At 41.1% G+C, this 25,549-nt stretch overlaps 1 protein-coding gene and 1 non-coding gene across 4 annotated transcripts in view; both read left to right on the top strand.

Annotated features, from left to right (window-relative positions):
- The window catches only part of LOC106642571 (uncharacterized), a 95,696-nt gene that overhangs the window by 57,284 nt on the left and 12,863 nt on the right, over positions 1–25,549 (top strand). The gene's annotated exons all lie outside the window — the stretch shown is intronic.
- Positions 20,642–20,782, top strand: LOC111642780 (U4 spliceosomal RNA). Its single transcript, XR_002759593.1, has one exon. It is a non-coding gene; the product is annotated as a U4 spliceosomal RNA (small nuclear RNA).

Here is a 25,549-nt window from a genome sequence, read left to right as displayed (position 1 = left end):
TTTCTCCCTGCTCCAATATACCTTACCCTGCAAATAACGTATACGTATGTATTCGGAAACCCTCGTGTCGTGGCCATAACACACGCGTTGCAAAAACTCCCCGTGTGCACCTACCGCGCACGTGGTGTCAGCCGCGCGAGATTGAATTGCTCTCGCGGTCAATTACTATACGGAAGCCGACGCGCACCACCGTCCGTTTAACGTCATGCAGCGTGTGTAAAGTAACACCGCGACTTTTCGAGCACGTCACGGCCTTGGGAAAATCTAGCTGTTGCTGCTCTTCTCGCTCCTCCCAGCGAGCTCTCTCGAACACACGCGCACTTTTTCTTTGCTCGCGCGAGCCTCTTCTTCGAGGGGAAAACTGATCGGCGAGGCGTGCGCGCCACGATTGAGACCTCGAAAAGATGATGATGACGTAACAACTCCGGATAGGCGCCTCCTTTACGCTCGATTTGCCCTTATTAATTTTTCCGTTGAATCCGATAAATTAATCGCACGTGTATATTCGTAAAGCCTTGTAAGCCATGTACACTTGCGGCTCCACGTACCTCGTTGTACTGCTTGTATATAATAAAAACGAATAGGGATTAAATAACGTGATCCGGGAGGGAAACGGGGGTTGAGCGAGCGAGCGGAGGGTGCATGTCCGAGACGCTAAAAGACTGCCCGTGGCAATGAAAACCAATCGAACTTAAACCGTGGGTCAACCGCTGTTGTTTTATGTGCACAATCAGCGAGAGGGAAACAGGGGGGCTGACGAGCGAGTTTGTTACCTCGAGGGAGGAGGAGGAGGAGGAGGAAGGGATCGGATTCCAGTGCGGTGTACTATATGTGGTATATACACGGTAGCCCGAAGGGGGTGGCGGAAAACACCAAGCTTCGCTGTACTGTTGCTATTGTTGTACAGTGGAGATGGCTGTGGGTGGGGGTGAAAATCGAGCTTGCGATTAGATTGAGTCCCGTGGGCGACGCAGAACAAACAGGTGGTCCTCTCCCGCGAGAGAAACAACGGTACCACGCGTAAGTTTGATTATAGCCAATGGATGATGGTGTTACGCGTGTGTACTTGTTGCTGCTGCTGCTGCGAGTGAGGGTTTTTGCTTTTTCTTCTCATAACAATTTCTCTTTGTCAAAAATAAAACACTCGTGGAGCGAAACAACTCAATCCCCTCCTCTGCCGCGTGAATTTCAGGAGTTCCTCTGCAGCCGATGCATCTTTGAAGGCTCGCTCTCGCGAAATTGTCTTCTAAATAATTTCGCGACATCTATACCGGACTAGTTCACACAGAAGCCGAATAATCAGGTCAGCTGCGAGAGAGTTTTGCACATATAGTTTGGGGTTGATTTATCGGCGGGTACCAAATTAGCCTCACATCCGAATTTCGATACTCGCGGACACTTGTTGCCATATCCGATTGTTTACATTGTTAGCGAGAAGCTGATTTATCATTATTTCAAATTTGTAAAATCATGTATGACGCAAGAACAAGTTCCCTATCCAAATCACGCTATTCCCGCCTAGCTACAATAAAACCATGTATATATACCCGCATAGGTATTTAATACGCAAAAGCGTGCCGATCAGCTGTCACATAATGTATACAACAGCTCGCGTGGAGACAGATCGGCCGAAATGCATAACAATAAATTATTCAAGGCTCATTCCATTGTACATACGCAGTTCGCTCTCTCCCGTGCCGGCATATCGAAGAGACTTAACTCGACAATGCAACCCCCTACTCCCATGTGCGTCGCTCTATACACGTAACGAAAGGGTGTCAGCGCGTGTCCGCTGGATTGTATTGAATCGAAGATGGCAAATTCCGAGTACTAGCATGCAAGGTATTTCTTTTTGTCCGCTGCATGTGTGCCTTTACATGTATGAGATCAATTAGCCAACGATGATGGCCTTGAAGTTCGAGGATTTAAAACAACAGGGTTGCTGATGAGTATACCATGCCGATACCGTTGTGCTGTTGTTGCGTGAGTTTTGGTGCAAGCCCGCGCTTCGATAGGTACACATAGTATAAAGCGGAGGTCGAAGAATCTCCTGCCACTGGCGCTCCTCTACCGCCTTTGACCTCAAAACTTTCGCACATAGCTCGTAAATCTCGTAAACATCCCGAGGGGGTGTGGCAGTGCTTTACGACCATACCGGCCCGTCGGGGAGAAGCCAATGAGCGAACGCGAGTGGAAATTGATTTTCTTTACGCGAGAGGACTAATCTGTTCCTTATTTTCGCCACTCTATTTGGGATTCTCTCCGTAGAAGTTGGCCAATGATATTTTAAAGCGTTTTTTTGACGCATACCTGTACGTTTTGGAACTTTGATAGCCGGACTGGGTACGAATAAGATAATTGGATTCTACTTTATTTTCGTCTTTCCGGGCGTATTTCTAATACTCGTGTTTCACGAAAAATATCATAAAAACTCGTCGATTCCCAAAAGAAAAAAAAAAAAAAAAAAAAACAACTTTCACGTGGTGGATAATCATTACATCACGTGCGATCGAGCGACCTGACAGCGTCGTAAAACAGAAACACTCTTTTACGTACAGCGATCGCAGTTGCGGGACTAGAGTATGTACCTATATAATAATACCACATGTATACACCTACGTGGTCTTTCGCGATTACGTGGTGTACGGAGTAAGCGCGTCGACGTGACGACGACGGCGACGAGGATAAAAGGCGGCTTATCGTCTGTAATGTATTGCAGGCCAGTGTGTGGCGATGATTTCACGGTTTCACGTGTTGATGTACGTGCACGGGCTTCAACTGTGCTGTCGGCGTTTTTTTTTTTTTTTTTTTTTTTCCTCATCGGATGCTTGTTTACACGGAATTTCAGCGAACGTCATATCTATGGTTGTACATGTACGATAAATCAAGTTGATGAGCTGATGGGCACGTTTTTTTTAATTGTCGGACAACCAAAAAATTTGTTCAATGGAGCGAGTATTTTTTAGTCGTCTTGCGCACTACAGATTCGTAAATAGGTGCCATCGAAGGGCACGATCAAAACCACCCGAAAATTACTATCGCTTAATAATTAAGCTTGGTCGCTTGACACAAGCCAAGCTACTATTCCGACACCAATACTTGACAACTGAACTTATTGCAGATATACTTAAATATGTAATTCATGCGTGTAAGCTCGATAATTGTTTTACTTTTAACGCTGGAAAATCAAAGAGTGACACACTCGTGTCGACGTGGTCGCCGATCCCCGTATTTATACCCGATGAGAGGAGAAAGAGTCGCCCCTAGAAAGTCACGTTTGCATGAACCGCAGGGAGACAACTCGCTGCCTTGTGTAGAAGATACCGATGTGTGTACCCGATACGCGGGTAATTTGCATGAATTCGATGCCGGGAATCGTAAATAGCCGAGAGAAATAAACACACTTTTTTTTTGTATTAAGCAAGAGAGAGAGCCGAGAATCGTATACTTTCGCGCGCATTAAAAAAAAAAGATTTTCGCGCCGAGAGAGAGAGAGATAATGTGCTCCCAACGCAGGTACTACATAATATAACAGCTCTCGAGAATTAGAATGCAAAATGAGCTGCCTCGCTGTGGATGCAAGCGCAATGCGACTCTCTTTTTATATATTTATACACTTATATTCTCGTGTTTGTTTTACATAATATGTTTTTTTTTTGTTTTGTTGCTGATGTACGTTTGTTTGCACTACACGTGCATGGCTCCAAGAGGGTGCGTTGAGTAATCGGACGATTGACGATTCGTTGTATACATATTACATTATGTCACCTTTTTTTATCAAATGTACATCTGTTTTTCGTGTTTTCCGGACAAAAAAGGTACTCCCCAACGCAGAGAGGGCACTCAAAACTGGTGTATTACAAGCTCTGCCAAACCCAAAAGAATTAGTCTATAGAGACCCACTCGAGTTTCCTCTGCGCTTGCTGCGTTGAATTATTCAGTTTTCAATTCGAGCTCGGAAATCGAAAAGTGAATCCCGAACTGATAACTCGAAAAATTGCGAATCACTCTACAAGGGGGCCAAGCTGATTTGAATAAATGGCTTTTACCGTGGCTCCGAACATCAATCTGTGGAGCTGAAGGCCATTGGTTTTTTTTTTTTTTTTTTTTTTTTTTTTTTTTTTTTTTATAACAGTCTGCAATTTTTTGAATAAAAAAAAAAAAAAACTCGGTAATATTCGAGATTAACGAAAAACAGATGCATGTTTTAATACCTTTGCCAAATTCACTAAAAACAGAGTATATACCACGAAAATACTTTTAAGTAAACCTCTTGTCCAATGCTGGTGTTGTAGTATACATCGATCGGAGCACCATTGGCATTGACGGGGATTTTCCACGGGAGAGCTTTGCTGATGCCTCCGGTTGAATCGAGTGTCGCAGAATCAAAGATTATCGATGATAAAATCGTCATCACTGATTTTGAGCTCTGATGTCTTTTGCTTCGCGTTAGTTGCGATACTACATAACTTGCGTTTCCGGAGCGTTTCAGAAATCGGCAGGCTCATACCGATCGACATTACTATACTGTCTCTCACGAGAAGTTATTAACTTGTTTATTTTATAGATTAACAGCCATTTCGTATCAAAGATGATTTATTGCACCGATTGTTTAAATACTGAAACTCCCAAGGGATGCTTATTATTGTTTTTTTTTCACCCTCTTTAAAAACCCTCTTCTGCAGAACTTGGGAAATAAAAGTAAAAAAAAAATCTTTTGTCACATGTATATCATAAAATAGAAACACCATTATAAGTACACAGTATAGGTATCATGAGTAATATTATGTATAAAGAACGAAGAAAAAGAGCACTAAAGTCAGCAAGTATTGTATGAGTAGTTGTATCATCACCTCGGTAGGCTGGTGTCTGTACATTTGCACGGTGCTTAGCTAAGCACTTAGCGGGTGTATATATAGTGCATAGGCATCATGTACACGTAAAATACAATATATGAGCGAGTGAGACAATGGCCATGGGTATTTCGGGGCGCGCGTTGAGTTGCACACTTGTGTGTACACACATTCGCGCGGTTTAATGCTCTTTCTCCCGTACTTATAATATATACTTGTGTTTGCCGGCTGGCAGCTGTGTAATGGTCGTCCCAAGCGCTTGTTCGTCGTCGTCGTCGTTATCTGACTCTCAGCAGTCGTGACACGTGCGACTGATAAAACGTCCGGCCGAAAGGTGTGCGCGCCGGTTTACACGTACGCGAAACCTGTGCGCTCTAATCTTTTCCCTTTTGCTCGCTCTTTTGACTTTTGTGAGTGCGCTTCTTCGGTTGGTTTTCGCTTGCGCGTGTGCTCGAGCGCGTATGCTCGACCAAGTACTGTTTACGGTCCAGGACTCTTTTCTCGTTCCCATATTTTTCTTTAGTCCGTGCTCCTCTATCACTTCGCGGGTAGCTTTATTTTGTATCCCTTATTTTACCACGTAATTGCGCTCGAGCCAATCATTTTCCTTTCTCGGTTCTCCTCTTGTAGGACTCTTCAGCATTGGAGCTTGAAGGAAAAAAGGGCTGAACAGCTCGTCGATTAAATTTTTTAATGCATGGGGATGGCAAACTTTCTTTGCTTTGATCGATGAATTATTTAAGAAAATTTTGTGGCTTGGGCACGAAGGAGACAATAAAAAACTTGAGAAGTATAATACAATGGCCAAGTATAGCACAGATAAAATCCAATCGGGATTATTGAAAGCAAGTAAAAGTACACTATCATAATTCCGGTAGCTTCCCGATTCGATTAACAATCATCCGCTACGGGAAATCCTCTCGAGTGATGTACGTTCCGTCTACGAAGTTTGAAGCCTCCGAAAGAGGGCAAAAAGTTTCCATTTTATATTTCTCGCCCAGCGTATAAAAGGTGTACTTTGGAAAGCACAGAGAAATTAATAATTACATCCCAAAGTCACCAAAAACTCAGTAGAGCGGTATTTTATCGAAAGCTAAGGATCGGAGGTTCGTATTAGCTAACAGGCTTCGGTTTACAAGAGTAGTTTACATGAGTTTATAGAGACACGCAGGTCTTCGTGTGTCACTATAATATCACGTCACAGGTAAATCAATTAAAATAAAATGCGCAAAAAAGAGTAAAGAGATGATAATTACCGTAACAATTGAATCGTCACCGACTCGGCTAACTAATAAAAGCGCCATTGCTTTTCGTCCCTCTTTCTCGAAAGATTGAAAAACCCGGGCGGTCGTAAAGCCACGTATATATAGGTAAACAGCCGCTGCTCTTGTATATACACAAGAGAACCTTGTAAGTGTGATGCCTCTTTGTTTTAAAAACTGTCGCCTAAGCGCACGCACACTCCCACACAAACACACACCCCCACCCATTGTGCACAGCTAAATAATGATTAATCATCGTGATGATCGTGTCTTTTCGTCATTTGGCCGACAAAGTGGAAAACCCCAGAGCAGTAGTGGCGGTGCGACGGGGACGACGAGAACTGTGCAGCGACAACAACAAATTGTCAGCCACGGATAGTCAGAGCAGCCGGCTGTCGCTGTTGCTTATCCAAGCGGAAGTCGAGAGCAATGCCAGTCGGGATACCCGCCAAGGGTAGCAGTAGCGAAGAGGAAGAAGAGGAGGAGGAGAACACCGCCGGTGATAGCTCGTCGGCTGCTCCTGTTGGGAGAATTTTTTTTTCTTTTTTTTTCCCCTTTCTTTTTTGACCGAGCTATTTCCTATTATTACTGTACCACTGCTGGAAAGTTTGCCGGTGCGCCGCTGGAAAAATAAATGCTTCCGTCTGGGCCTTTTGATTGCTGCCTTCTTCAGCTCTTTCTTTGGGTAAACGATGCTCCGGCGCATCTCAACCGAGACGACTTTGAGAAATACCTTTTTCTCGGCTGAGACGAGTCATTGAGGAAATTGACTGATTTGTATTTATTTATTTTTTTTTTCTTTCCAAATTTCGATAAAAGCTTAGCTCAATCAAAACATTTGTGTGTGTGTGTCGCACAGTTGAGACTATATATTATACATCAAGCTTGTGATCATCAAGTAACCCAAGTGTGATTGACGTGCCGAAAAAGTGAGTAACAAGAAGCCTTCGAGAAGAGTTACCTTGAAATCCCGCAAGTGCAGGGGCATACTCGTCGTTTCAATTTCAAAGTTTAACTAAGTGTATAAGTGTATTATAAAAACAAAAGAGAGAGAGAGATAAGTAGTGAGATAAAGAAGTAAAACCTTATTTTTGTGAAGAAGAGAAAAAAAAAAAACAAAGTGAAGGGGGAAAAAGTATAATTTAGAAAAAAAAGGAAGAAAAAAAATGACGAAGAACAGGTGCAAGCTGTGCGAACTGGACGCTTGCGACAAGCCGAGCCACCGCTCGTGCAAGCTCAAGGAGCTCCATCGGCACTGCCCGCGTCGTCAACACCAGCATCCAGAGCAGCAAGAGCAGCAGCTCTCGACGACCAACACCGGCGACCCGGTCGCGCATTTCGCGAACCATCACCTCAATGGTGTCTACATCCAGCAGCTTAAGGACATGATGCTCGCAGCCTTCTTGCTCAGAGGTACGTGTGTGTGTGTGTGTTTGGAATACCCATACTGTAGTGGAAAAAAAGAAAGAAAGAAATTATGTATGAATGTATAACATTCGAGACCCTCTCGGCGAGATCGTGATAATCCGGTTTTCGCTGCAGCCGTTACTTTGTGCATTATTTCCCCCCTCCCTTCCCCCCCCTCACTCCCTCCCGATCGTACTTCTGTTCTTGTCCCTCTTTCGATTCGTTGTACCCGAAGGACGTGGCTTTCGTCCTGTTTTTTTACGCGTATCTGCAAATACAGTGACTCGACCTAATTTAGATGTGCTTGAAAAGCTTATACATTATGTATACTACTAGACTTTGTTTAAAACGCACTACATGCTAAATTGCCCTGTTGGTTTGAATTTTATTTATTTTTATACGCAACGCAGCCCTTTTCACCTCAACTATATAATATCATGATCGGTGTCAATTTTTGTGACTTGTTTGGGAAATACACGCTTCTTTTGCTCGTATACGGGGAATAAAGAGTTGATTGACCGAAAAAACCGAGACATGTCACACGTGACGAAGGTGTTGCGTCTCAACGAGTGAACGATCAAATTACAAAGGCCGGTAGGTAACCAGTAGTTTTTAATCGTAATATAGGCATCTCGACGTCGGTGCAAGTGACGATAAGGGCCTGTCGAATCTCGTTCCTCTTTCCTTATTGTTTTATACGTGGTAAAACACACGAGAGAAATCGCCCTTTGCCCCATTGACTCCCCTTTGGCGATATTCGAGACTGTAAGCATATCTATACCCTCACAGCCCATCGCTACGATCGCCGAATTGGACTCGTCCGTGGCGTTTGTGTATAGGTACGTATGCACACCTCTGCGGGGCTTCATTAATCCGGCTCGCGTAGATACCCGAGCAAATACGGCTGTTCGCACCCCCCCGTCATTTGTTTCGTCCAGATCAAGGAGATAGTCCCTCTTCATCTCTCGGAGCCTTTTTGTATTTACTACACCTATAACCCACTGTACTGTTGTTACACATCGCGCACTCTCTCTCTCTCTCTCTCTCGAACAAAGTGGGCGCAGCGAGAAGCCGAGTTTTTATTGCCCCTTGACTCGTGCGCGTTATGGAATGGGTATACCTACTACAGCTCCACCGGTTTTTTAAACTGCATGGTTTGGTGGGCCCACTTAATTCATACTTATTGATAATTTTTTTCTCTCTCTCATTAGTTTATAAATGACAAAAGGGAGTTTAATTCCATCGAACAGAGAATAATCAAAAAGGGATGGCGAGGGAGAAATATTGTGCCAAAGTTTATTAGTCTCGTGCGCATACTTGAGTGTGTGCGAGTATTGTAAATATACGGACTGAATAAGGATCGGTATGCTAGGGACGTCCGACAAATTCCACGTAATTTTCTGGAAGAGAAAGAAACACAACCATAATTACTGGCAAGCGCGGAGAGGTGAGGGTAGAAGACTCTTCGTCAATTAGGGCTCGTACGCGGTGACACGTCGGTGATTTAGTGACGCGCGGCACGTCGATTATATGCTTTGGCATTTCTCTCTCTCTCTCTTTCCGCGCGTGTGTAGCGAGGGTACGTGTATGTATACGTTCACCGCTTACCAATGAGCGTAGACGTGTAAATGCGAATCGTGCGAATATATATATTCGCATAGGGACGACGGCCGGAGCTTTTATTCCTTCTCGGAAGCTTGGGTTGGTCTCTGGTGCTTTTGATTTTTAAATCTATTGAGTTTTCCGGTGGTGCACTCGCGCGCATTGGTGCGTGATTTTTTTTTCTTTTTTTTTCGCTAAAGAGATTTTCTCTTTGTGAAAACAAGGTCAATTTAGGTTTTCACTGGCCGCCGTTGCGAGAGTTGACTGATTGGACTTGATTGCCGGGGCTTTGATACTTTTTATTTTTTTTTTTTTCTGTTTCCAAAACGATTTTTCGTCAAATCGAGTGATAAAACATAATTATATTAATTGTTTTTTGCCCAAAAAGGTGATTTCTCGCAAAAACAACTTTCCCACAGTTTTGTCCCTTTATTTACACATCGATTCCAATGTGACCTTTGAGTTTCTCTATCTAGTCATGTTTTTGAGATAGTTTGACAAAAAAACTCGAGTTATTTTTGCTAGATCCAAGGCATATAAAATTACTAGACATTTTTACTTTTTACAAAATCAGTTGGGGTAACAATTTAGTATCGCAAAGTAAAATAGAGTATCAAAGAGTTACGCATATCCAACGCACAGCAAAAGCCAACGAGGGAGCAAAAGATTGTTGAAACCACGTATTCCTCCTGTACACCCCCAGAAGGGTCTCTTTTGTGCACTGATCTCGTTACGCAAAGGAGAGAGCGAGTCATTGTTTTTCCGTCTACACCAATACAGACGTTAACTCGGCATCAGTAGCTCCTGACACCGGATAAACATGTCTCTTGCTCCTAAACACACGCGGATTCACATTAGCCGTATTTATAAGTACACAGGCGTTTGGTCGTCGCGGGGTGTCGTCGACCTTCTCTCTAATCCGAGGTCGCGACTCGATCCCATACGCTCTTTTTATTTTCCTCCTTCGATTCTCTTTTTTTCCCCCTGTCTTCATTCCCCACCAATCGACTCCTTACAGGAGCTCTCGAAACAATGACTCCCATTCTCTCTCTCTCTCTCCTGCCTGTCAAGACATTTGTGGTCGACGACTGGCTCTCCTCCTGTCTCCCTCCTTCAGACTCTGTTTCGCTTTAATTATGTAATCGACTGCGCTTGCTTCAATTAGCCCTTTGTATTGTGGGCTTTTTTGTTGAAACGTAACGTGACCGGTGTATACATGTATATGCGGCCTCGCACGTAATTCGGTTTATGCGATGTCAGTCGCAATAATTGCTGGTTGTTGGCTTGCTTCTCTTTTTCCCGTGGCATACTTTTACGTGCAACGTTTGCCCTTTTTTTTCCTCCTACTTCATCCTTTTCAAATTACACAAATTATCGGTTTTGGTATCTGACACGGTCTGAACTTTTAACTCTTTTTTTTTTTTTTTTTTTTTTTTTTTTTTTTTTGGATGGTTGCAACGAGAATTTTAGCGTCTCTGTGAGAAATCCATGCAGGAATGTAAAATGGAGCAAGCCATGGTATGAAATAACAAAGTCAGAGAAAATGGTGTTTTGCCGATAATCTAATTATGGATAAACGACATATAACAAAACGAAAGTCCTGCATGTGGTTCTCTTACTGGGAATTAAAAAATTTTGCCACTCTTACCAAACACTACAGTTCACATTTTAGCTGATGTGGATAGAGAAAAAGCAATCGTCAGCCGCTTTTGGCCCAATAATATGATTGCACAACTTGCTTCTCTCTGTTCATCAAACTCGAATCTACTGATACACACGTGGAACAGTCCCTATGGATTTACAAGAGCTTTAATTCGATTATACTCGATAAAAAAAAAGAACTTACATTTTTGGTAGTTTGTATTTTTTTTTTTTTTTTTTTTTTCATTTTCGCTTGCTCCCACCTCTTCCTCTTTTTTGATTCCTTATACACAAGCAGAAAACGGATGTGCCGATGGTCAACAAAATATAAAAGGGGAGTATGTGCACAACGGGGTGGAGAGAATATCCAGCTCGTGGTGCAACAAATCACTTAATCGGAGCATCGTAAAAATTCGTGCCTCCCAACCGAGAGAGAGAGAGAGATAAGATTGTAATCTCCGCTACAGTGGGAAGAGTTGTAGTCCGTTGCTGTCGCTTCTTTCTTTCAGCGCTGATGCTGTGGATTTATATGTATGTATACTCTCTCGGGCAGGCATGTGTATACACACACATGTGCACAAGCTATACAAAACCGAGATTACCCCGATGCTGGTCAAGATGTACGTATAGCGCACTTTATAACGAGAGTCTCGTTGCTAGGTTTTTGTCCTCGTTTTGCTATGCCTCTTTGTGCTGCTCGCTTTACTTACTATCTGCTTATTGAATTTGAAATCGAATCCTTATCCTCCACTTTTTTCCTTTTCTGCGCAGTAGCCCTTACTTGCTGCCAGTTTTCTACAAGTCTGCGATGCTTTTTTTTACTATCATTTATGAATTTGCGTTACTTATTTCTTTCGGTTTTATCAGGTCTCTGTGCTTAGTGTTGTTTTACATGTTTGTTATTTTAGAGTGTTAAACTACTTGCGTTTCTTTAGTCCCAAGTAATTTTTCCCGTTTGGAAGAGTAATTTTTACTTTACTCGTTTTTACTGTACCAAAAGTTAAAAAAGAAGAAAAAAAAATCTTTGTGTTTTTCATATCTCTCATTGCCAGTGTAATAAATCGACTTTGAATTGTAAACATTATATTATATACAGCTCCAGAAGAGACTCATTTTTCGGATTTCATATTCAAACACCTTCCCCCTCTGTTACACCAGACTCGCATACTCTTCCCCAATTGAATTACAATGCCCTCGTCTCCGTGTATCATATATCAATTCAATAAAACACATTGAAGCTCAATTCATTGTTCCACAGCAACTTTGCCAACTGAAAGTTTTAAAATATACATATGCACATTGGTATGCTTCGTGAAATCAAGTAAGCGCATAATGCGATATTGTTATTGTACCATATTCACGCCTCCCCAGCCGTAAATTTTGATGACACGCGAACTTCGTGACAGCCATACACCCCTCCCTCCATACTCTCTCTCGTGACTGTATCTCCATTTAAACGCAGTCATATACAACAGCCTCTCGTTACACCCCACGTAAAAACGTTTAACAATTACCAAACGACCGCACCACACCCACACACCCGTTTATGAATAATATACACAACGTGCATCCATTCTCCATTATTATTGTAATGTACAGCAATTCGTGTGATCTGTCGTTTATAAGCCGTACGGCCTTTCGCCTCAACTCCATCCTACATGTGTGATATTATGTGGAGTAAGAGCCTAGTTGTATGCATATAGTATATGTATATATGCACAATCTGGAAAAGTACATCGTTAGCGCGTCGATCTAACATTCTGCCGCTGCTGGCGCGCATATTTACATACCGGTTGGTTCTCCTTTGCGCTCATATAATATATCTTCTTGCAAGCTCCTTCTTCGTGATAATGACGTGTCTCGCAGATGCGATATCGGACACTCCTTGCCGTGCCTCTCCACATACACCTTTCCGTTTGTTTGAAAAAAGTTTGGATTGTATTATAATTTGCCTCCGAGAGAGACTCTCGATTGAAACTGACTGCAACCTTTGGAAAACGGCTCGGGGCTTACGAGTTTACGTTTGATGTTATACCAGAGAGGATTCGTTAGTGCGTTTACGTGAGTATGCAATATGTCGGTGATGAAATTGAACGATCTCGTTTTGGGCAATTAGCAGATTCACGCTCCGATTGTTTCATTAGATGGTCAAATTATTCAGTGTTTCTCGTATGTTTATTGATTAGGCCGGATTTACCTGCGCTTGTATACATACAGAAACAAATTTGTTATGAATTATTTACAGCAATATGTAGATATGTATTCGCACTCTCGGCTCTAATAGCCAGTGTATAGGACTCGGGTATCCCATGCGATTTTCGAGACAATATCACTTATGTCTCTTACTCCACAACTTGAGCCAATCAACTTTATCAAATAAAAAGTATCATTTGGTCCACTTGCAGAATATATTGTATGGAGGAGGATACAGTAAAGAAATAGAAATCTCTTCATATTTTGGTAATCAAAGTATCCATCTCCAAAGCAAGCCAACAAACTCCCGTACATTCCCATATATCTCGACTATAGTTCATATAAATACAACTCCAAGAGAGTCGTCTATATTAAATCAGCTTTCGCATAAATCAAGCGCGATCTCCCCGAAAAGGAAGACGAGATGAAAAATTGCCGGGCCTGCAAAGTCCATTGTCGCCGAAGGACGAGAAAGCACGTATACATCCCCGGACTATCGGGCAGGTAAGCGCACTTGGGGCAAAAAACACAAGGATGAGGAGAGGAGAGGAGGGGTACCTATATAGGTCTGACCCCATTACCCGCACCGGCAAAGAGAGAGAGAGAGAGAGAGAGAGAGATGTGCGCGGAGCTGCAGAAGAGACGAGGTGTCTACGAGGGTATATAAATGTATAATACATGTATAGTACCGTGCAAGGAAGAAAAGAGACGCAGCAGGCGAGATGTAGACACAAAGGACGCGCCATGTAACACGGACTTTCACGACAGACACTTTGGAGCGGTCCGGTATACCTTATTACTCCTCGACAAAAAAGAACGAGCCGACCAGCTTGAAGCACTCACCCGCTCTGCAAACACATCGCCCTCGTCGTATATATACTTACCTCCCACTCGTAGATAATAATAATAATCATATGTACCTATACCCTTCAGTCTTAATCTGTACGTATAGTCCTAGACCTTCTGCAGGGAAAAGCGAGGCTTATTAATCTTGGCAACGAAACCAGGGTAAGTTATCCTCTGCTCGCGCTTCCGTTTATCAGTATATACTTTGTACGGGTGCCCAATACACCTAATGTACTAAAATCAGTATGTGGGCACTGCAGCGGCGGCAGCAAACGTAGGCACAAAACACCGGGTATATAGGGGGAGCTATAGCGTAGAGATAGACTTTCACGCGGGCGTCCTCCCGGCCGAAAGAATATTGGATATCGATCCAAATTCATATACACGCTGCACGTACACCACTGCGCCCGTGTCTCTTCCTTCTTCCTCCTCGTCCTCGCTTACACACACACTGTGAAGCGCCGTGCAGTTCGTCTATGGTTGACCTGATTTCGCGCGAGCCAGCCCCCGCACCGGCGCGTCGTCCTTCGCTGGAGCTTTGGCCGTGTATAGCACACGTACGCGTGTCCCTCCTCGGGCGATTATATGATCCTGGAATCCGCAGGATAAGTATATTTGTCGCGCCGGTATTGAAGAGCCGCCACGACAGTCAATCTGTTGTTTGTCTGTTGTGTTGTACCTGTAGGTATTTGCTGATGCCACTTCTTGTTTTGATTTTTACGTGACCGAGCTTTGTTTCCACAAAAAAGCACGAGCTGGAATTCCCAAGGGATGGTGTATATATATTATATCATTGTGGTTTCTGCAAATTGGCGCTGTGCAGCGTTTTATTTCGGGGCGTGGTATGAATAACAATGCCCGCAAGCTCCGTTGGCACAACGAGTTTGCTTTTGTTTCGTGAATATTTGATCTTAATTGGCGAATGGGGCAATCAGCGAGAAACTGCTCTCGCTTTTATTGGGGGGTGGGAGGGGATTATTAATCAAGTCAGAAGTTGATTCGATTGTTCGAGTGGATCCGAGGATGTCGAAAAGAGAGCTGGGAGTTTAATTAAGCATCTCTGCTTTTTTCCTCGGCTGTGACCTCTTTTAAAATTCTTGCGCCTGAAAAGTAATGAAAATCCGATTGTAGCTGCAGGGAAGCAGGAGAGTCGCTAAAAATACGGAGAGCCCTCGATTTTTATTCATTTTTTTTTTTTTTTTTTCCTTTATAGCAGACTTTAGGTGGTGAACAATACCGGCTGCTCATCTAGTCTGGTTTGAGTTTGTTTTTCATGAGCTTTTATCAACTGTTGTATCTTTTTTTTTTTTTTTTTTTTTTTTTTTCTGTGCGACCTTAGCAACTCGACAGTCGAATCGTAAAAGCTGACGACTAAGATGTTTCTTCACAGATACATCAATTCTGAGAGTATTTAAATATCTGATACATTTCAAGCGATCAAACGTGTTTCCGAAGAAATTTACTATCTGTTGACAACAATTAAAAGTGATTTGGAATAAAAGTTTATCCATTCTACCGTATAAATTAATACGATAATGATTTTAACGAACTTTTTTTTCCGTAGATCATAGTAATCAGATAAGATATCTGACGATCTTATTTTGAACATTGAAGGCTTGGATATTCATTTGAAATAGAGTAGGTGAAGTATACGTAGAAAAAGCTCGATTGAAAAATGGAGTAGTCAATAATTTTATTAAATTAATTAAAACTCTGTTTTGAGCTTACAGTCTTTATAATCTAAAGATTATACTATTATGTAGGGCTCAGTGTAGTCACGTTTCTAAGGTAGTAATTTTAATGTATACGCTTTTGTAATAAGATGAACTGATTGCTTTTAACAAAATTGAATTAATGTTTGAAAAGTACGAAATCTATTACGACCAAATTGAAGAGATGATGTTCAAAGTGTAAGCTGTTTTACAAAATTACGAACCTTATAAAAATTCCGTAGTAACGTATAAGGGTAGAATAAATTATTGTGGCGGACCTTTAAAAAATATTACCGCATAAATTTCATATTGGCCCTGGATTCGGAATAAGTGATTGTCTTGATCACGCTAGATTTGAATTATTCAACGGAGGGCATAAGAGAACTGCGTTCTTTTATTACTTTTTAAGCGTAATCGATTTTTTTTCTTCTCGTGTAATATTTCTCTTTAATTTAACGCTCAACCGCTTGTTTTAATAATTATTACGATACTGAAATTTGTTGCATTTCACGCCGAGATATTGATTAAATAACAGCAAACTGCCTGGTCTCACGTAGATTTCAATAAACGCATCGTTGGCCATAAAATTTCAGAAGAAATTTGTAATTCAAATGTAATTTTTGTGACCTAAAAGTGTGACCTACAACTTCGGCATATAGAAATCATGAGCGCCAGTATTGAATAACCATTGCCACGCGTTAACCATTGCTACTGTATCATCTGGTATCATTTTTAATATGATTTTTCCTCCAGCCCTATTTTATAAATATTCAGAAAAACTATAATTGCTCATTAATTATAAATTGGTGGATGTATCTTGACATGGATATTTTAATTGTTAGTTCCATTACACATACGGTAATAATTTTATTGAAAGGAGCTAAGGGCCCATTTGTAGTAGCGTATTTCGCCTCATGTTGTATCGTCCTATTTGAAAGGATTGGAAGAAAGGCAGCAGCATGAAGCAAACATGCCACTATAAATCGGCCCTAACTGTCCTTAAACATCGCCTTAAACGATCATGAAAACCTTGATATTCTATACTCCAAGACGACCTTTCTTCAAACTTTTTTTTACAACTCCCTTAATTGGGCCATTCTTTCGATTTCTCTCTGTTAGGAGACGGAGCTTTCGTTATGTCACTCTTTTCTGATTGACGAGAAGAAGTGGTAGTTGTTACCTCTGTGATGCAAATGAGTTGAGGGTAAAAATGTCATCCATAGAAGTTGAACATTTTAACCAATCAACCATCTAGTCGACCTAGTTACATGTATATATTTTTGTAATTCATAGTTGATCTATTTAGCATTGACAATGTATAGCTTATATCTACGGCTATAAAAATTATCGAAAAATGCAATGTTAAAGTTAATGAAGGCGCAGCAGAAACTTTTAAAAATAAATATTAATTTTTTTGTTTCAGGTGAGTAACAAGATGATATCACCCATTATTTCATACGCCACATCGCACAGTGAGTAAACACCTCGTATGACTGAACAATCAGTTGTTACAATATTTGAAAAGTTTTAATATGTTTTTCATTACACCATCTATGAATAAACTTAAAATTGTACGTCGACAAGAAATCGATGAAAAAGCAATATAAGTATCACTTATATTTGTTGTATTTAAAAAATACATTCACGTACTTAACATTCCGTTACAGAAAGAAACGTTTGACTTGAAATTAACTACAGGAAATTACTTGAATCTTGTTAGCTCTAATGTAGAACTTTAGAGATAAGAAAATAATCGTATGTTGTGAAATCTTGTCACAATGTCTGAAGCTTTAACATTTACGAAACAATATTCAAACAAAGTGTAATTCAATATGAATCCCTAAGCTAGAAATCTTGAAAGTTTACTCTCAATTGTTGTACTAAACCTAACATCTGTAAGTGCGAGATGAGAGATACCGAAAAAATTGCTTGTTAGTCAACTGTTCGTGACTCTTGATATCTCGAACAGTAATCTACCGAAAGACTACAAAAACCATCATCGTTTGGTATAAAAAAGCTCCATAAAACGACGTATAATTTTATCAATCAAACTGACAGATGGATATCGAAGAGACACACACCAGAAGGTGCTTGGAATAAATCTCGCAAATCCCACATCTTGATGTATACGTGAAGATGGATTACCAGGATGCCGTGAAATTCGCATCCATAGCGCCACGACCGCACGTACATTACAAGCGTGTCTGCGTATACGTACACGTGCATGCACGAGTGTATGAATACATGTACCCGAGCGCGCGAAAGGTAATCTCTCACGTACACCTACCCGCGCACAGAGGAGGCACTGGAGGCATTTTCACCGGAGAAAGTAGCAAAGCGCACACGTACAAAGCCTCGTCGTTTCTGTCGTCGTCGTCGTCCTTCTCTCGGCAGTGCCTGCGCGCGACATTAGACTTTCGAGAGAGCCGTGAAATTTTTTTCAATCCGCAAGATAAGAGTCTGAGCTGCTTGTTATTCTCCCTCTCGCTCTCGTGTATATTCTATTTGCTTTCTTCCGATGGAACACTTTGATCAACTCTTTCTGGAGATAGGCTCGAGGGGTTTTCATTTTTAACAGTATCTCCCTATATACTGACAATGTTATTACAATCAATTGTCACAAAAGACGACAGTAATGAAATCTCATTATCCTATGCTTGCGAGAAATTTTGATAAATGAACATTTCCCTCTGACCTTTTAAGTGTAGTTTTGTCTCCTTTTTTCTGTCGAAAGATATTGATAAATATACTCGGCGTTTATGATTTTCCTTGACTGTTGCAACTTTCGCAAGTCGAATGGCATCATGGTAAAAGTATATTTCGAGGAGGATTACCATGATTCATTGAGGCTCATGAAAGTGTCATCGAGTAACTTAACACCTTTTTGTTGAAATAATGATAATTAAAAAAAAAAAAATGTTACCCCAATGACGTCAACGGTACTTTAACTGTGCAACGTGAACCCAATGTTCAAAGTATAAGGTTTTAATTAATAGTTGTCATTCTCAACACTCGCGATTTGCATACCGTATAGTGAAAATTATAATAATAAAGGTATGGAGGAAAAGAAATAAAAATTATAGTGGTTGGTGAATTTTCAGCAATTTTTTCTCGAGCAATCGCTCATGTTCGCTTAATAATAAAAGTCCAACAGCGTCGGGTAGGTATTCGCGGGAACACCGAGTGCTTATGCAAATCATTAATTTGAGCGTGACGTGCTTAACTATATACGGCCACTGCGACCTGCATAACTGCGTCGCGCTGCTCTGTCGGCGGGCGGTTTATTTCCAGACTTGTGTATTTAAAATGTTTTTGTTCTCCCTTATTTTGCAGTAAATCATTGTAGAAAGTTCCCGGACTGTATTATATACGCTTTTGTCTCTCTCTCTCTCTTTATTTTATTTTTTGTTGTTTTTTTTTTTTTTTGTGTGCTAAATCTTTGATAAAGCGAGAAACTCTAAAGTTGGAAACATTTGTACAGCTATGCGTTTCTTGGTTTTCTCTTTCTAAATGTATTTAAATCCATTAATGTGGGAAGTTTGTAACTTTCGCGAAATTGTAAATTCAAAGTTTTAATGCGCCCACTTAAAATGCGGTGAAAACTAATTAACGTCCCGAAAAAATATTATTAATTCTTCCTTTAAAACTGGATGGTAAAAATATATAAAATTCAAGCAAATGGATGTTTGTTTTTTTCGTATGGGGACATTACGACGGTGATGATCTGGTTATCTCAGTTATTAAGTTGAGGAGATGAACCGTTACAAGCGAGTGATTATCCATGACCATAAACGTAACCGAAGCTGAGAAGTGTGCCTAACATAAGCGTGTATAATTATACGTGAGAGAGTACAACAATTTGCACTGCTCATTACGTACTTCGAGCTCGTAACAAAGTGATATAATTTGTGTAACGATCATACACTCATTTTGTACATCCATTTATGTCCGTTATCGCCCATCTGATTTAGGAAGAGCATAATTTCAATTTGATGACAATGCCGTGTTTGACAATTTGCTAAGTACCAGATAAACTCGCGTTTACCGTATAGGGGAGGGCGGGTTACCATCGTTTCCTCTTCTGTTTGCGAATAATGATAGAAACACTATTGTCATAAATTAGAAAAATTTCGAATTAATTTCTTTTCCGATTCAAGCTCTCGCGACCATCCGCCTTTCAAACCGAAATCGATCACATGAACGTCTAGATTTCCACTTTACACACGAGCGTAAAACGCGGGGTAAAAGTACAGAGCGGAAGGAAGTATCACCCGTAACTCCGTGTAACGGTGCGAGGGGGAGGGAGAAAAAAAATGTAGCGCAGAGGCGCCGTGCAGGGCTCCGAGACGCTCCGGCGTGCTCGGTGCGGCACCACTAAAAATACCGATTCTATTCCGAGGCACACATCAGGGAGCGAACGAGAGAAGAAGGAGATTGAGCGATGAAATATAGGTGGTGAAGCGAGATTATACGAGACTGATGGCGGCGGAGAAGGTCAAGGCGTGCTGCGTTGGAAAACACGTGCGCGTCGCCTCCGTCGTTTGCTTGTCGTTGTTTGTCGTCGTCAATGCTATCGAATGGTTGAGGAGGGTTTGATTTCGTGTCGCGGGCATGTGAGTGAGTGGGAAGTAGTAAAATGGTACTTTATTTTCGTAGTGGAAATCGGCGCTGGTGGTGACAAGAGCCGAAAGTGTTTGGGTGTTCTGCAACGACCGGAATCTTTCGTATGTCATATAAAAATTGTATTATCTGCAGGATTTAAGTCATTCTCAATTTTTTACATCGGTTATAAAAAACATTGATTAATTTTTTTTTTTTTTTTTTTTTTGTACTTGCTAAGAAAAAAAGTAAATTAATTTGTCATTGAAAAAAAATTTTGTTTTGTTAAAACTATTGTAGGGTATCGTATAATAATAATAAAATTTATTTTGCCTTACAACTCGTTCACTTGGTGTTAAAATGGTAGAAAAAAAGATACTTAGGTGCTACGATGCGTCGATTCAAATCGCGCGCCAGAAATATTTACGGCAAGAGACGCCAGGTGGCTATGTACAAAGTGGAAACTATTCACAAGCAATTTAGTTGAGTTGGTAGCATAAGAAGTGGATAGCGTACTCCACTCGTTAGCTTTGCGCAGTGGCGATATCGTAACCAATGAGGTTCTACCGAGGTGCGATTATTGCTAGTTGAAAACTTTTACCAATACCCCGCCAAGACGATGTGAAATACCATCGGCTACGGCAATTTTTGACAGCCCTTACGAGGGCTACTAAAACAATTAAAACAAAATATGTTAATATTAATAGCGTGGAATTTGAATCTCATATCAATTTATCGCGTAAGTAGTCGATACGCTATCATTAGGTCATTCCCAATACTGAATCCCAAGTCTATTGTAGTAATGAACTGCAATAACATATCCGATTTACTACTTCTATAAATTAAATATAATGAATCAGCTAATTAGCAAGTTGGTAATAATTATCACAATGATGGAGTCTAATTGCATTAACAGTTAAAATAAAATAAAAATTACAGTGTATTTTTGTTTAACGTTGAAATGTTGATTCAATTTTTATTTTGTTTTAATTTAACTATTCTATTTGAATAATTATATATATATAAATAATATGGCATGGATTTGTGTGGATACTTTTAATTTACACAAATAACTTTGTTAATAATATTACCGTTGTAGTATAAAAACCTTGTCAAAGTGTATAATATACTTTTCTTGGTCAGTCTTTTCATACAGTCTTATACTACAAGTACTATCAGTCATACAATCATTACAAATTTTTAACACTTAAAGTAAATTTTATTTTGGATTACATGGTCGTTTAAACAGGTCTTACGAATAACATAAGTAGGATTATCAGTGTTACTAATTAAAAAAGTAATTTCACTGCGTTACAACTTTTAATTTTTAAATTATAATTTTAATTAACGTTGCTTTCATGTTTATTCGTATTTATTTTATCACCTTTAGTACATCAGCTGGCGAATATATGAAAAGATTTCAAGGTCTTATAAAATATTTTTATTTTTTTCATAAAGCTATTAATGTCGGTAATTTCATGATATACAGTTGGGAAATATCAGTATATTTTAAATAATCTAAATATCCAATAAAAACGTAAAAAATTTGTAAACTTGGAGTAAAGACAGAGGTACCTCATGATAAGTCGCTTTTAAGCATTGAAAAAATGCAAAATATGCTTCAAAGCAAACGAAAAATCACCCCCAAAAATTATAAAACTCTTGTACCCTTGAAGTGTAAAGAAAGAAAGTAAAGCGAGAGATGTCAGCCCATCCATATAATATAAGCCAGACGACTGAATCTTCCCAACGTGTGACATAACAGTGAAACACAAATCAGCGCGAGCGAAGCAGCATTGAAACAAAGGCCCAGCCAGCACCGAAGAGTCCAATAAGCTCGCAAAGCTAGTGACACTCGGCGTCGATATAAGCGACGAGCAGCGTTTGCTTCAAAAGCACACGAGACTCCGGGGAAAAAAAGCTCCATCTGCTGCAAGCATACCCATACGTGGGTTATACGCTTTTCACGCGCGTAACGGAGCGCGACCGCCTCTCTCTTTTTTTCTCCACTCCCCGGCCCTGCCCTCGAGTTTTATCTCCTGCCGGCTAAGCGGCACATTTCGGTTTTATTACACTTTTCATCCCCCCCGCGAGTCGTACATTCCATTAATCCCTGCACTGCATGCACTCTATATACGCCGTTGCTACCGACGGTGCATAGCTTTCGCGTGATTATCCGAGTCGAGAGCGAGAGTAGAAAGAGGAGGATCGAGGTGTATGGGTGTACAAGTGTACGGAGTCATGTGCAGACACTCACGCACGCGGTGCAGAGTATAAAGCGCGGGAGCTTGCGCAACTCTTAAATAATTACGCGTCGCTTTGAGTAGAGGTTACGGAGGCTCAATTAGTGCGGTGTTGCACGCGCGCACGTATATAGTCTGAAGCTACGTTGGAATTATACCTACATGTGTGCACGAAGGCCTCCCGAAATTGCTTGGGTTTCATTGCTCGTCTCTAGATTCGACTCTGCACGCCTTTTCCCGTAAACAAGTTATTTGTCTTCCCGTGTTGGCTTGAATAAATGTTTTTTGACTATTGCAAGCGTGGAGCGGTTGGACTACTGATCCAACTCCAATCGATGTCCATCCGAACGACGAATAATGAACACAATGATCTTACCCATCAAGCTTGCGTATCGACTTTGGTGTTTGTTGCTTTGACGAGAAATTTCATTTACGGAATAATTTCATTACCATTTTGCACGGAAATGATTATTATGAGTTTCAAAGAGAAAAAAAAAAGGAAAAAAGAATCATGTACACCTATTGAAGCTTGTTGTGGTTACTTGGAAGCTCCGTTTTTATTTTTTTTTTACAAGAGCAACGAAAAAAAGCTCAAATTTCCAGTGCAAAATCGATGACTTTTCAACCCAGCCCGAAAATACGCCCACGCGTTAACACAGTAATACAGCCCCGGTGCAGTGGGTTTACGCCAAGCGAAGCGCTTCTCCGCCAGAGGAGCCGCAAAATACACAGGGAGCTCTGGAGCTTTATAAAAGCGCTTTGGCTACGTGCAGCTCGTGCGCGCACACGTTTCGGAGCCCGGGCTTCCCTCGTTTGCGGCGCGGCGAGAGATAGTTGGCGGAAAGTTCGGGCCAATTAATAGCTCCTGTGTAAAGAGCGAAAACTACTCGACTCTCGGCCGATTTTTCCCCGACCGAGCTTTTGTGGACTTGTATTTATTTTCGCGTCAGTTTCAAGTGGATGGCCTGCATTTTGGCCGTTTTTCCCCTGAAAAGTCACGAAAGTTGTACGCTCAAGTGGAGCACGGCCGTGCAGGGTTCGTTTGCCGAGAGCGAACGAGTAGAGCTATCTCTGTGGGATATAAGGCTTGGTTTTTCTTGTATTATTAAATTTACTGTTCAAAACGGTTACGAACATTCCTGGTTTGTTTTACACGAAATTATACACGCTTCTCGCGCGAAGTACGATTTTCTTCCGTGCATCGTTTGGATCCCAGGAACGCGATTATAATTAAAAATCCAATGGAGAAAAATAAATTCTCAATGCCTCCCTACCATTGCAAATCTAAATGTAAAACCAGTGCCACGACCTTTTTTTCTCTCGCTAAAATAAGCATACACTGCACTTCGCACCGTCGTGCTTTCGTTACTTTTTCATTCGCGAATTTATGGCTCGCGTCGTGTGACGAGTAATACCCCCGAGTTGTTGCCAGTGAAAATGGCTTTTGGAAAAACACGGGTGGCTTTGTTTCCGCGCAAAAATCAACAGAGCAAACACTGGCGTCGCACTGATCAAATGTACCCGAGTGCGCTTTGGTATCGCCTTTTGCATCGGGCGCGCTGGCGAGGCCAATCGCTTTCAAACGCCAAAACTCCTCGGCTCGGCAAAGACCGCTGACCCGTGAAAAACCCTTTGCGAGCGCGTGCAACTAAAATCCAGGCCAAACTTTCGTCGGGGGGATAAACCGGCAGAGGAACCTTTTGTTGGAAATCCTCCCCCCCCTCCAATCAAACACTACCTGCGTAAGTCAACAACGTAACACTACATGCACGAGCGACCTCAAGGTGTATATACCTTTGTTATATTGTAACTCGAGCAATGAGATCTAGTAGTTCCGTGAAAATCGACAATTTATTCTTGCTTATCTCCTTTTAACGCTTGTCTCGACTATGGCACGTTTTACACCCGAAAATTGCTTGGCTACATGTACATGTATCTCTCATCATCTCCTTTTCTGCTTCTTCTTCTTCTTCGTGATTTCTGCGGTAGCACACGAGATGCCAGTCTCTATATAGGTAGTAACAGTGACCGTCGTCCGGCTGAGGTTGCAACTGATGGCTTTTGTGGGTTTTTAAGTTAAAAGCTGAGTCGTGTGGTTTTCTGACGTGCATACAGGTACCTTTTTCCTCTCAAGTGGAAGAATTTAAGAGCCGAATTCGATGTTTTTTTTTTTTTTTTTTTTTAACTTGATGTTTTATGCAGCTTGAAGGGCTCGCCAACATTTTTCTTTTACATGAAAATTCTGGACTGTTCACCCAGTAGGCAATTTGATGTAAATTGAAATTTAATTTTTTTTTTTTTTCCCTCATAAAAGAATTACACGAGGAAACAGCAGTGTCACGTACGTGCATAAATATTATGTAAAGACAAGTTGACTACGCCCAGGAAAATGTACCGTCAGCAGTGACACGAGCTTTTGACGAGTTGCACACGGTCGTTGGTGTGGCTCATTCCTCTTGAAAAATAAAATGATTGACTCTTGAACATCTTTGTGGTCATAAATTAAATTTCTATGCTAAAATCAAATGAACACAACCATTTTTCTCAGTCATTGAACTCGAAAATACCACGCATGCCTTTATAAAAATAACGAGCTGTACCTATACGCTTCAACTAATTTGATGTTGGGCTGAATGTTCGACCATTTCAAATACCATTGAGCTCTAATGTACGTATCATGTTAACTTGATAGGGCGGACATCAGGCACAACTGAGATTTTTATGTCTTCGCCAACTTTGTACGGAAAGACCTTGAGAATTTAAACTTTTTCATGATAAAAATTGGTTATCAAGGCTCAAAGTGACTTTATCGATTTTCATGCATAATACATGTTACGTTCATCAGTGTCGATGTCAATATAATAGGTACACGCTCATTCATAATATATTGATGTTACTCACTTGACACGTCACGTCAACACACGGACGTTGTAATTGAAAAAAAAAAAAAAAAAAAAAAAAAAAAAAAAATCAATTCGATCCCTATAACGTACAATGTTCAAAAAAAAAACAAACCCCGCATCCAAACACACGTAATGCATGTACGTAACGTGTATACGGATGCCCCAAAGGTGCTAATAATTAGCTTCTGTCGCAAATGATCCCACTCAATGAAACAAAACCCTACCACTCTCCTTCCCGCAACAGCGAGCTCGCGCTCCATTTATCCGATCGCCCTTCTTTTTCAATCC

Source organism: Copidosoma floridanum, unplaced genomic scaffold (assembly GCF_036245765.1).
Source record: "Copidosoma floridanum isolate Cflo_tuat_1 unplaced genomic scaffold, Cflo_Japanese_pri ptg000021l, whole genome shotgun sequence".
Classification (NCBI taxonomy): domain Eukaryota; kingdom Metazoa; phylum Arthropoda; class Insecta; order Hymenoptera; family Encyrtidae; genus Copidosoma; species Copidosoma floridanum.
Note: the sequence above shows the minus strand (reverse complement) of the source record. Positions and strands in the feature narration are given on the sequence as shown.